Consider the following 13764-nt stretch of genomic DNA (forward strand, 5'->3'; position numbering starts at 1 on the left):
CATCTGAAGGGCTTCGCCAAAGTACTCAGGGTCCTTCTCCATAGCATCCGTGTCGATGGAGCGTACATCAACATAGAGATACTTCTTAGCCTTGATCACATCAAAGTAGATGGCAAACTGAAAGCGGTTCCAGAACGGGCGGTTGACCAAAGTGGGGTCTTGGTCTTCCTCATAGGGGTTGCGGGGACGCCTTGCCCAGAATTCCTTGGCAGTCCTCTCAGGCATAGTCTTCCCCTTTGGCTTGCTGGCAGATTTCTTCGAGAGCTTTGGAGCACTTGAGGAAGCACCGCTGGCGGCAGTGGAGCACTTGAGGAACCACCTGCTGACTCAGATGTGCGGTAGCGCTTTGACGTTGCACGACCGAGGTTGACACGGCGGACCTGCTGCTCAGGATGATCATCACCTGAAGCCAAACACACGAGCAAAAGAAACAAAACGAGAGAAAGAGCATAAGCCACCAAACAAAACAACATGGATCAAAATGTGGTAGGAAATGATGGGACTGGGCATCCAGCGGTAGTACCGCGACCCAACCGCGGCAGTACCGCTCGCGCGGTAGTACCGCTCAAGATGGGCGGTAGTACCGCTCAAGACGGGGAACGGCAGTTCCCTACTGTCGTGGACAGAGCCGACACTACCGGAGATGCCAAATTCAAAAATAGGCCTACCAAACATCAATCCAAAGGGCCTAGACGCCAACTCCGTCCTACTCAAGCCTCGACATAGCCAAAAGACAAGAAAAACACTGTCTATTGCCCCTAAAAACTAGATGCAAGATCTAGGAAAAGAGAGAACGGGAGCGGGGGGAATACCGGCATCCATGGCTAGAGGACGAGGTGGGGATCGACTCCACCGGAGAAAATGGAGAGGGACGACACGAAAACGGCGGCCGGCCGAAGTCCTCCTGCGGCGAGACGTCGTTGGAGCGACGAGGAAGACGAGCGACTGGGGGCGAATGGGTATGGGGGAGAAAACAACTCCCCCTGCCCCAACATAACCCCCCATCGCCCGCCCCGCAGCGGTAGTACCGCTTGACGCTCATCAGCGGTAGTACCGCGCACACAGTGGTAGTACCGCTCAGCCGCAAAAATGACTTGCCAAAAAGGATTATCTCAAGAAAAGAAACCAAGAAGAAAACACGCACAAACACACACACAAAACCAACAAAAGGGAACGAGAAACTCACACCTCTCCAAGAGAGGGCGGTGGCCGAGGCCACCTATGTTTGAGTTCAGTGGTATGGTGCCGCGAAGATTTTAACCTTGGGCCCATGACCAACACTCATCTTTGAAGCACAAGTACCATCAAAAATGGCTAATGTGAAAGAGTTTGATTAGTTTGTGCATTATGGGGGGAGGGAAAGTTCATTGAGAGAACAACACTCCTCCTATGTCCATGCCTACATCTAAACTAGACATCAAGATGAGTGTGGTGGGTTGTGCAAGGGTTCAAGTCACATTGCTCGAATCAATGATATTTAGCTCATGCCTTAACTCGCGAAATCTTGCTTCATCCAAGGGCTTCGTGAATATATCTGCAAGGTTATCATGAGTGTTGACATAGTGGAGCTCGATCTCCCCTCGCCTAATGTGATCCCGGATGAAGTGATACCGAATCTCAATATGCTTCGTCTTGAAGTGTTGGACTGGGTTGAGAGAAATCTTGATGGCACTTTCATTGTCACACCAAAGAGGCACTTTGTCACAAATGACACCGTAATCCTTTAAAGTTTGCCTCATCCAAAGAAGTTGTGCACAACAACTACATGCTGCCACATACTCCGCTTCGGTGGACGAGAGAGACACACAACTTTGTTTCTTGGAAGACCAACTCACCAAAGAGCAACCAAGAAATTGGCACCCTCCGGAAGTGGACTTCCTATCCACTTTGTCTCCCGCCCAATCGGAGTCTGAATATCCTACAATCTTGAAGTTTGCTCCTCTTGGGTACCATAAGCCAAAGTTTGGGGTATGAGCCAAATATCGAAAGATTCGCCTGACTGCCACAAAGTGGCTTTCCTTAGGTGCGGCTTGAAACCATGCACAAATCCCCACACTCAACATGATATCTAGTCTAGATGCACAAAGGTAAAGCAAGGAGCCAATCATGGAGCGATATACCTTTTGATCCACCGCTTTACCATTGGGATCAATGTCAAGTTGGCACTTGGTGGGCATTGGAGTGGAAGCCGGCTTGACATCACTTAGCTTGAATCTCTTGAGCATGTCTTGAGTGTATTTGGCTTGGTTGATGAAGGTTCCTTCTCTCCTTTGCTTCACTTCGAACCCAGGAAGAACTTCAACTCTCCCATGGAAGACATCTCGAACTTTGAGGTCATGAGAGTGGCAAATTCCTCATTGAAAGCTTTGTTAGGGGAACCAAAGATAATATCATCAACATATAATTGGCACACAAACAACTCCCCTTTATCCTTCTTAGTACAAAGAGTGGGGTCGATTAGCCCAACTTCAAAACCACGATCTTGTAACAACTCGGTAAGGTGGTCATACCACGCACGTGGGGCTTGTTTAAGGCCATAGAGTGCCTTATCGAGTTGATACACATGATTGGGAAAGTAGGGATCCTCAAACCCGGGGGGTTGCTTGACATATACCAATTCATTAATATGACCATTAAAAAAAGCACTCTTCACATCCATTTGTTGTAACTTAAAGTTATGATGAAAGCATATGCAATCAACATGCGAATGGATTCAAGACGAGCAACAGGAGCAAAGGTTTCACCGTAGTCAATACCCTCGACTTGGGAGTAGCCTTGTGCTACCAAACGAGCATTGTTGCGAATGATAATCCCATGAGCATCTTGCTTGTTCTTGAATATCCACTTGGTTCCAATGACATTGTGGTTCCCCGTTGGCCTTGGCACCAATCTCCATACTTTGTTGCGCTCGAAGTTGTTGAGTTCTTCAGGCATGGCATTGAGCCAATCCGGATCTTCGAGTGCCTCATAGACCTTTTGGGGTTCAACACACAAGACAAATGCGTGATGTTCACAATAGTTTGCTAATTATCTACGAGTGTGTCGGAGTAATGGGCCACGGGTAGGCTAACCCGAGGCCCAGAACCTTTCAAGACATCGGGGCTGACTGCGCCCCTCAAGACACCAGGATGGAGAGCCGCCTTCCAGAGGCCGGCTAAAGGAGCAGCCGACTGCCCGCATGCGGCCGAGTCCTGGAGGCGAGGTCAAGATGGGCCGACTCCCTCCTGGCAGCTCCCAGAGAAGCCGACCACGGGGAGTCGTCCCACGACACCAACAAAGCCCATGCCCTCATAAGGGGGGATGGGACGGGAGTGACAACAGTAAATCCCACTCCCTCCCCTTTTCATGGGATGGCTAGGCCACAGTGCGTCGTACCAGTGAAGATCTCCGTCCGGCGAGGCACTGTTGTCGTGCCATCCCTGATATCAGCAACAGTGGGCGGATTTCTGCACCCACGATGGCCTGTCGGTACGGTCCACGGATGATGGGCCCTACCGGTCAGCGAGAGTCCAGAACGCGGCAAGAGCGCCACCAGTCGGACACGAAGGGAGCCGGCCCCCGGAAGTTGGCCTGCCCCTCCTATGGGTCCCACGCGCCATTAACTAGACGAGATGGGGAGTGGCTACAGTAATCGCCCGCCAGGTAGCAGGGCTGTAGCCACGACCCCATGACCAAGCCTGCGTCATTAGAGGCACGACTACAGTAATCGGCAGTCGGCAAGACCCGCAAGCGGCGGGTACGGCCTGTCGGCTCCGTACCAGACCAGTTGGCGGGGCCCACCAGCCGGAGGGCCCCAGCAGTCGGCATAGAGGCCGGCAGGCGAAGAGACTGATGGCTGGGCCCTGCGCCCAGTCGGTTTACCATTGTACCCCTGGAGGGTAGGCCTATATAAACCCCCCAGGGCACCCATGCAAAGGGTTCCGATCCATTAGAACTAGACCAGACCCTAGAGAAGGGGGAGAGCTGGCCTAGTCTCCTCCTGTCCACAGATACAGCTCGAGGAGCACCATTGTACTCACTTTTGCCTTAGTGATCATGCGGAGACCCCGCAGAGCAGGATTAGGGGTGTTATCTCCTAGGAGAGCCCCGAACCTGGGTAAAGTCCGCCGTCGTTCGTGTCTACGCCTCATCCCGTTTCCAGGCACCCACAATGTTCTACTCGCCCCCACCATGATAAGCCATCCATTGGCATATGTCGCACCCAACCCCCGACATTTGGCGCCCACCGTGGGGCCTGGTGCACCGTCGTCCGGAGACCTGTTCTGGACGGGAATCCTTTTCCTCCCTAGCGAGCGCAGCCAGCCCGGCACGCCAGACGGAGTCTGCGCCGACGCGCTGCATGGCGCTGAAATCGCCTGCACGGCCAGTTGCCTCGCCGATCTTGTAGGCGAGGTCCGCCTCTCTGACGAACCCGCATCCGACACGGGCACAGGCGGCCCCGAGAGCCTCCTCGCGGGCCTCCTCGATCAATTCACGTCGCCAGCGAGCCAGCATGGGACTTGGAGTCCGTAGGCTCCACTGATCCGATGTTGGTCGACTCCGACACCGTGTCGCTTGACATGTTCCCCACCAGCGTGGTGGTCTATGACGAGCCGCTTCCTCGCGCGGAGAGCGGCGGAAGCACCATCACGGAAGTGCTTGTCATCGATCATGGCGAGCACTCCGGCGGGGGTGATTACGACCCGCTCCATGCGGCGCTGCAAGACCTGGCAGCGCCCATCCCTGAAGATGCCGACGCCGAGACGCTGGAGGCACGCCGCCTTCAGCTAGTCGAAGGCGCCAAAAAGGTGGCCAACACGAGATGCCTGTCAAAAGCCTACCAGCGCGAGATGGACCGCGCGGTGGGCGGCACACCGGCTCCAGCTAGGGCTAGCTGCCTTGGCACGGTCCAGCAGCGCGGTGCGGCTATCGCCGATCTGTTCGGGGCGAATCTCCCCATCTACGCCACACATGCGGAGAATATTCGAGCCGCCCAGGTGGCGGCGGACGAGCTGGACAAGTTCGAGGGCGAAGAGCGTCGCTTGATGACGGAGCGCGTCCAGCGACTCCTTGAAGCGGCTGCTGAGCAGAACGAGGCTGTCTGCCACACTGATGCACCGCGCTGACGGAATGACAACCTGCTTACACGCCGAGACCAAGGCGCGGAGTCTCGGACGCCGAGAAAAGACAAGGAGCCGGCTGCCAGCCGCAGTCGGACTCGCATCACCATAGAGCGCGACCGAGACGGCCGCCCAAGAACAGTGGAACGACGAGACGACTGTCCGCCTCCTCCCCCTCGGAGGGAAAGACGAGTCTCCCCGCCGCCTGTTGATCACCCGACGCTCGACGACCGCCTTGGCCGCTGAGAGGGAGTCGGTGAGAACGACGCCCGCCATCGGATCGACCGTCTCCACCGATCCCTGGCGCTTGAGGAAGAAGATTAGTTGGGTCCACCGTGTTTTGGCCCCCGCATCCGAGATGAGTCCTTCCCCAAAGGGTTCACGCTTCCCAGAGACACACCCAAGTACACCGGCTCCGTGAAGCCGGAGGACTGGCTGATCAACTACTCCACGGCCGTCAGCATAGCAAACGGCAACAAGCGTGTTGCTGTGAAGTACGTCCCACTCATGCTCCAGGGCACGGCCCGGACGTGGCTGAACAGCTTAAGGCCCCGCAACATCAACAGCTGGGTCGACTTCACCGACGCCTTCGTCGGCAACTTCACTAGCACGTACAAGCGACCTCGCAAACCCCGCCAGCTCTCCTTGTGCGTGCAAGGCCCCAGCGAGTCAACTCGTGACTACCTCACGCGCTGGGCCGAGCTCCGAAACTCTTGCGAGGGCATGCACGAGGTGCAGGCTATTGAGTACTTCACTGCAGGATGCCGAGAGGGCACCCTCCTCAAGCACAGGCTTCTCTGCGACGAGCCGGAAACCCTCGACGAGCTGCTGATCATAGCAGACAAATACGCCACGGCCGATTCCTCCATGAAGATGGAGATTCAAGTCAGCGCAACTGGCAAAGTGGCTCCTCAGGCCCCCCGAACCCCAGCCGGAGACACCAATCGACGTCAACAGCAGAACGACCACAAGCGTAAAGCCCCCCCGCCCCCCCCCCCGCCGACTTCCACCAGGTGGCAGGTGGCAACAGTTGAAGACGAACAGCCGGAAGGGCAGCCTCCGCTCAGACGTCAGAAGGGCGGCAAGTCCAACTGGCAGCTGGCTTTCTCATATGAGCAGACTCTGGATGGACCCTGCAAGTTCCACAGTGGCGCGAAGCCGTCCAACCACACCACTCGGAAATGCCACTGGCTCACCAGGATCGCAAAGGGAGACGGCCTTTTGCCTCCCCCACCTGCTGGGCAGCCGCCTCCCCCTTCGCACAAGCAGCCGGCGGTCAGACCAGTCGGCGCAGTGCAAGACGAGTACCCAGAAGAGCAGGGAGCATACGTCGTGTTCACCAGTGTGGCCGACGATCGACGTGGCAGACAGCTGCAGCAGCAGGAGATGAATGCAGTAGGTTCTGACACACCGGAGTTCATGCACTGGTCTGAAAAGTCCATCAGTTGGAGTTGGCCTGACCACCCCGAAGTAATGCCCAGACCCGGCTCCTATGCTTTGGTTTTGGACGCCACCTTTGTGTAACACCCCGGATGTAACTTTCCCAATTTGTACTCCAACTCTTGCCGTTTCCGGCGTTGAGTTATATTTATTCCTCGGGTTTGGGTCTTTGTCTCCGTGTGTTGTTTTCGTTTTCATGCATCTCATATCATGTCATCATGTGCATTGCATTTGCATACGTGTTCGTCTCATGTATCCGAGCATTTTCCCCGTTGTCCGTTTTGCATTCCGGCGCTTCGTTCTCCTCCGGTGGTCATTTCTAACTTTCTTTCGTGTGTGGGGATTAAACATTTCCGAATTGGACCGAGACTTGTCATGCGGCCTTGGTTTACTACCGGTAGACCGCCTGTCAAGTTTCGTATCAATTGGACTTCGTTTGATACTCCAACGGTTAACCGAGGGACCGAAAAGGCCTCGTGTGTGTTGCAGCCCAACACCCCTCCAATTTGGCCTGAAACCCACCAAACTTTGCTCCATATTCTAGAGCGTTTGATCACGATCGCATGGCCGAAAACCGCACCTCATTTGGACTCTCCTAGCTCCCTCTATGCCTATATATACACCCCTCCGTTTTCGGATCATCTCCCCTCTCGAAACCCTAAAAAAAGGTTTCAGATCTGCCGCCGACGGACGTGTCCGGTGCGGACCGGACAACATCCGCCCCGTCGCGCCCGGCCACTCCCGTCCTGCCATCTGTCCCCGGGCGGTGCCCACATTGCCGCCGGCCCGCAGGCCCGAGGCGGGCCCTCCTCTTCACCTCGCCGGGCCCGAGGAGCCACCACCGCGCGCCGCTTGTCTTCCCCGGCCCCGGGGGCCGAAGCTCGCCGGCCGCCGCCCCGCTGCTCACCGCCTCCCCGCCGGCGCCGCGCACCACCGCGCGCCCTCGCCGCCCCGGCGACCGCGGCCGGACCCCACCGGCCACGCGACGCCGCCCTTCGCCGCCGGCGCGCCGCCGCGGCCCCGTCCCCGGCCTCTCCTACCTCTTCCTCGAGCTCCGGCCGTCCCTCTCCTCTCCGGCGATTCGTGCTACAGTGTTTCCGGCGAACATCGAAGAACGCGCCAGATCTGGATCTGGGTCATCTCGGTTGACTTTTATCTCCTAACCCTAATTTTTCGAGCATACTTTGACCTGCCGTAACTTTGCATCCGTAGCTCCGATTTGGACATATAGTATATCGAAATCTTCGTCTCGACGAGTACATCATTTCATTCCATTGCATCATTTTCATTTGAGCTCATCTTGATGCCCAAAATGCTGTTAGAAGGAGGCTTCGTGAGTTAATTGTCAGATCTGCTAGTTCATCTTAAACTTTTGTCATTTTTGCCATGATTATTGTGTGCATGATATGCCTGTGAGTCCTTCATATGTTTTGTTAAGCATTTTGTCTTCTTTCCATAGGTGCAGCCCATGCATTTTTAGGATGTGTGTGGTGACTTGTGCAAGCTTGCAAAGTGAGGCACCCGGTAAATCTGTTTTCAGGGACTTAGTTGTTTTCACTAAGTCTGGGATATTTTAGTTCATGATGCCATATGTTCAGCTTGTTTCCTAGTGATCCGTGCCTCTTTTGAGGATGATCAGTAAAGGAGTTTTGTTAATCATGTTATGATCCATCCATCCATGTCTTTTTTGCAATTATGGAGCACCCTAGCTTGAGTCAAGCAAGCTCTACTTTTGCTTCATGGTGAATCTGGGCAGATCGTCAACTCGTTTGCGATTTTGCCGGCGTTGTTGTAGTTGATCCGTGCCTGCTATGTCATTGTTCTTGCCATGTATAGCTTGTATTTTGTGCCTTATTTATGGTTATATGCTTGCCTTGCCATGACTTGCACCGTAGTGAGTGCATCGAGCTCGTTTACATGCCTTCGTGAGTTATATTTCAGCATGTCTCAGTTTCCACTAAGTCTGAAAACTGATTGTGTTTTTGCTATGTTCGTGTGCCCGTTAGTATATTTTGTGATCCCTTTTGGCCCCAGGTCACTTTGGGACTTTTATTAAGCTTGTTGAGTAGCTCCATTCCATGTCCTTACTTGTCTTAATCAGGTCTTGTTTCATGTTGTTTTGCTGCTCCGAAGAGGGCTTCGTGATCTGAAATTTCAGACTAGTGTTAATTTCACTAAGTCTGGAATCTGTTTTGCATTTGCGTTTTTGCCATGCTTGTTTGAACCACATGATGGATGAATTGGACGTGTCTCAGTGCTAGTCTTTTGTTAAGCATCTTGTGTGCATCCCTGCCATGTATTTTGTTGTCATGTTTGGTGGCTGTAGCATGTTCATCTCATTTCATTTAGATGCCTACTTGCTGTAAATCGCAGACCGGTGTCATATCTTAAATCGCTTGCCATTTCCAAACCGTAACTCCGATTCCAACGATCTTTATATCATTTTCAAGCGATTTCATCCCCTCTATCCAGTGGCACACTTGGAATTCCAAGTTGAGGCCAGGTTCATGATTTTCCTGTCATATCTTGCATTTTGCATCTTGCATCGCATCCCGCATAGCATATCATCATTTCATCATATTGCTTTGTCTTGCACGTGGTTGATTGTATCCTTGTTGCTTGTTTGTCTTGTTTGGGTAGAGCCGGGAGACGAGTTCGCTACCGAGGAGCCCGTTGAGTTTGCTTGTGAGGATCCAGTCAACTCTGACAACTGTGCAGGCAAGATGATCACACCCTCGAAATCACTACTATCTTTGCTATGCTAGTTTGCTCGCTCTTGCTATGCCAATGCTACGATGCCTACCATTTGCTTGTAAGCCTCCCAATTGCCATGTTGAACCTATAACCCACCATGTCCTAGCAAACCGTTGATTGGCTATGTTACCGCTTTGCTCAGCCCCTCTTATAGCGTTGCTAGTTGCAAGTGAAGTTTGGAGACCGTTCCTTGTTGGAACATCTTTTATTTACTTGTTGGGGTATCATTATATTGATATGTTATCTTAATGCATCTATATACCTGGTAAAGGGTGGAAGGCTCGGCCTCTCGCCTAGTGTTTTGTTCCACTCTTGCCGCCCTAGTTTCCGTCATATCGGTGTTATGTTCTCGGATTTTGCGTTCCTTACGCGGTTGGGTTATAATGGGAACCCCTTGATATTTCGCCTTGATTAAAGCTTTTCCAGCAATGCCCAACCTTGGTTTTACCATTTTCCACCTAGCCTTTTCTTTCCCTTGGGTTCTGCAGACTCAAGGGTCATCTTATTTTAACCCCCCCGGGCCAGTGCTCCTCTGAGTGTTGGTCCACCTGTCAGCTACCGGTGGCCACCAGGGGCAACTCTGGGCTGGCCTACCCGTACCTAGGACAATCTGAGTGTGCCCTGAGAAAGAGATATGTGCAGCTCCTATCGGTATTTGTCGGCACATTCGGGCGGTGTTGCTGGTCTTGTTTTAACCTGTCGAAGTGTCTTGAATTACCGAGATACCGAGTCTGATCGGAACGTCTTGGGAGGAGGTCTATTCCTTCGTTGACCGTGAGAGCTTGTCATGGGCTAAGTTGGGACTCCCCTACAGAGATTGAACTTTCGAAAGCCGTGCCCGCGGTTATGGGCAGATGGGAATTTGTTAATGTCCGGTTGTAGATAACTTGAACCTTAATTAATTAAAATGAATCAACTGTGTGTGTTACCGTGATGGCCTCTTCTCGGCGGAGTCCGGGAAGTGGACACGGTGTTGGAGTTATGCTTGCGCAGGTTGTTCTTCTAGATTCTCGCTCGCGCTTTGCCTCCTCTTCTCGCTCTCTTTTGCGTATAAGTTAGCCACCACATATGCTAGTCGCTTGCTGCAGCTCCACATATACTTTTGCCTTACCCTTCCTATAAGCTTAAATAGTCTTGATCGCGAGGGTGCGAGATTGCTGAGTCCCTGTGGCTCACAGATACTATATCTCCAGATGCAGGTCCAGGTGATTCCGCTCTAGGTGATGAGTACGAGCTCAAGTGGGAGTTCGACGAGGACTCTCAGCGATATTATGTGTCTTCTCCTGATGATCAGTAGTGGTGCCTAGTTGGGGTTTGATTCGGGGCCTTGTCGCAAGTTGGGTTCTTTTCTATTTTGGCGCCATAGTCGGGCCATGAGTGTTTGAATGATGGGTGTTATTTATGTACTTTGATGTGACGTGGCGAGTGTAAGCCAACTATGTATCTCCCTCTTTTATTCTATTACACATGTTGTAATGATTGCCTGACTTGCGACATTGCTTTCAATGCGGTTATGTCTCTAAGTCGTGCCTCGACACGTGGGAGCTATAGCTGCATCGAGGGCGTTACACTTTGCCACGGATAAGCGAGCTGCTCATTTTTTCAGAGTCCTGATAGACGGCGGCAGCAGCATCAACATCTTGTACAAAGACACCATGGAGAAGTTGGGAATTAGGCAGAGGCAACTGTAGTCCAGCCGAACGGTGTTCCACGGCATAGTCCCTGGCCTTTCCTGCTCGCCAATCGGCAAGATCTTGATCGACGTCCTATTCGGAGACAAAGATCATTTCCGCCGTCAGTCAATATGGTTTGAGGTGGTGGACCTAGAGAGCCCATACCATGCACTGCTTGGCCGGCCAGCCCTGGCCAAGTTCATGGCCGTCCCCCACTATGCCCACCTCAAGATGAAGATGCCGAGTTCCAAAGGGATTCTGACCATAACTGGTGACTACAAGAGGTCGTCCGCCTGCGCATCGGAGAGTAGTCGGCTGGCCGAGTCCCTCGTGATTGCAGCTGAGAAGCGACTGCTAGATCGAGTTGTGGCGATGGCAAGCAAGCAGCCAGAGATGTCGCCTGATCCCAAAGAGTCGGAAGCTGAGGGCTCGTTCAAGCCGGCCAAGGAAACAAAGAAGATACCTTTGGACCCGGAGCACCCAGAGAGGTACGCTGTCGTAGGCGCCCACCTCGACAGCAAATAGGAAGGCGAGCTCGTTGATTTCCTCCGTGAGAATCAAGACATCTTTGCATGGTCCCCCAAGGACATGCCAGGTGTCCTGATGGAATTCGCCGAGCACAAGTTACATGTCCGATCTGATGCCAAACCAGTCAGACAGCCTTTACGCCGCTTTTCAGAAGAGAAGAGGAGAATTGTTGGAGAAGAGATAGCCCGGCTGCCCGCAGCCGGCTTCATCATGGAAGTATTCTTCCCAGAATGGCTGGCCAACCCGGTCTTGGTACTCAAGAAGAACAAGCAGTGGCGAATGTGTATTGACTACACAAGCCTCAACAAAGCATGCCCCAAGGACCCGTTTGCCTTGCCAAGGATCGACCAAGTGATAGACTCCACAGCCGGATGCGAGCTGTTGAGTTTCTTGGATGCATATTCAGGGTATCACTAGATCAAGTTAAACCCAGCCGACAGGCTGAAAACTGCCTTCATCACGCCGTTTGGAGCTTTCTGCTACCTAACCATGACGTTCGGCTTGAGGAACGCCGGCGCCACCTTCCAACGATGCATGCAGAAGTGTCTCCTCAAGCAGCTCGGCAGAAATGCTGACGTCTACGTGGATGATGTGCTGGTAAAGACGGAGAAGCGTGGAACACTGCTGGAAGACCTCAAGGAGACCTTCGACAACTTGCGCCGATTTCAGATCAAGCTCAACCCAGAGAAATGTGTCTTTGGAGTACCAGCCGGCCAGCTCCTTGGTTTCCTGGTCTCCGAACGCGGCATAGAATGCAACCCTGTGAAGATCAAGGCAATTGAAAGGATGGAGGTACCCAGCCGACTACTGGACGTACAAAAATTCACTGGCTGTTTGGCGTCCGTCAGCCGATTCATCAGTCGGCTGGGCGAGAAGGCCCTTCCCCTGTACCAACTCATGAAGAAGACCACTTTTTTTGAGTGGAACCACAAGGCGGACGAAGCATTTGTCCAACTAAAAAAGATGCTGGTGACTCCACCTGTTCTGGCGGCTCCGACTCCTAAGGAGCTCATGCTCCTCTACATCGCCGCCACCAGCCGAGTGGTCAGCACGGTCATTGTAGTAGAACGCAAGGACGAAGGCAAAGCACTACCAGTTCAGAGACCGGTATATTATTTGAGTGAAGTATTGTCGACCTCCAAGCAAAACTACCCCCACTACCAGAAGATGTGCTATGGTGTGCATTTTGCCACCAAGAAATTGAAGCCTTACTTCCAAGAACACCCAATCACTGTGGTCTGCACGGCTCCTCTAGCCAAGATCATCGGCAGCCGAGACGCTTCGGGACGAGTGGCCAAGTGGGCCATAGATTTGGCCCCCTACACCATCTACTACCAACCTCGCACTGCCATCAAGTCACAAGCGCTGGCCGACTTTCTCGTCGACTGGGCCGAAACCCAGTATCTACCACCAGCGCCCGACTCCACCCATTGGCGAATGCACTTCGACGGCTCCAAGATGCGGACCGGCTTGGGAGCCGGCATTGTCCTCACCTCTCCCAAGGGCGACAAGCTCAAGTATGTGCTGCAAATTCATTTTGCTGCCTCCAACAACGTCGTCGAGTACGAGGCACTCATTCATGGGCTTCGGCTAGCCAAAGGGCTCGGCATTCGCCGGATCCTGTGTTATGGTGACTCCGACTTGGTGGTCCAGCAGTCGTCAGGCGATTGGGACGCCAAGGACGCAAACATGGCAAGCTACCGCTTCCTCGTACAGCAACTCAGTGGGTATTTCGAGGGATGCGAGTTTCTCCATGTACCAAGAAACGACAACGACCAAGCAGACGCCCTGGCACGAATCGGCTCCACCCGTTGGGCGATACCGTCCGGCGTCGCCCTCCAGCGCCTCCTCAAGCCGTCAGTCAAACCATCACCGGAGTCAGACTCCATCTTCGTGTCGGCTCCTCCTGAAGTAGTCGGATCCGACTCAAGAGCCCCCGCAGACGGCGCGAGTATTCCGGCAGGCGGCGCGGGGATCGTGGCAGTCGCACCCGGCCCAGGGACTGCGGAGCCCGGCCCGGAGACTTCGGAGCCCGGCCCAGGGACTGCGCCATTCTGCCCGGGGACTTCATCGACACAGCAAGCAGTTGCCGACTCCAACCCGCCACCTCCCGGCCCAGCCACCCTCGTCCAAGTCGTAGTCTTGGCGGTTGCAGAAATTGCAGCACCTTCATGGGCCCAGCCCATCCTCAAATTCATGGTGAACAAAGAGCTGCCAGCCGATGAGATCTCGGCTCGGCAAGTACAACGCCGGGCGGCAGCGTACGCCAT

Source organism: Triticum urartu, chromosome 1 (genome assembly GCF_003073215.2).
Source record: "Triticum urartu cultivar G1812 chromosome 1, Tu2.1, whole genome shotgun sequence".
In the NCBI taxonomy this organism is placed as follows: Eukaryota; Viridiplantae; Streptophyta; class Magnoliopsida; order Poales; family Poaceae; genus Triticum; species Triticum urartu.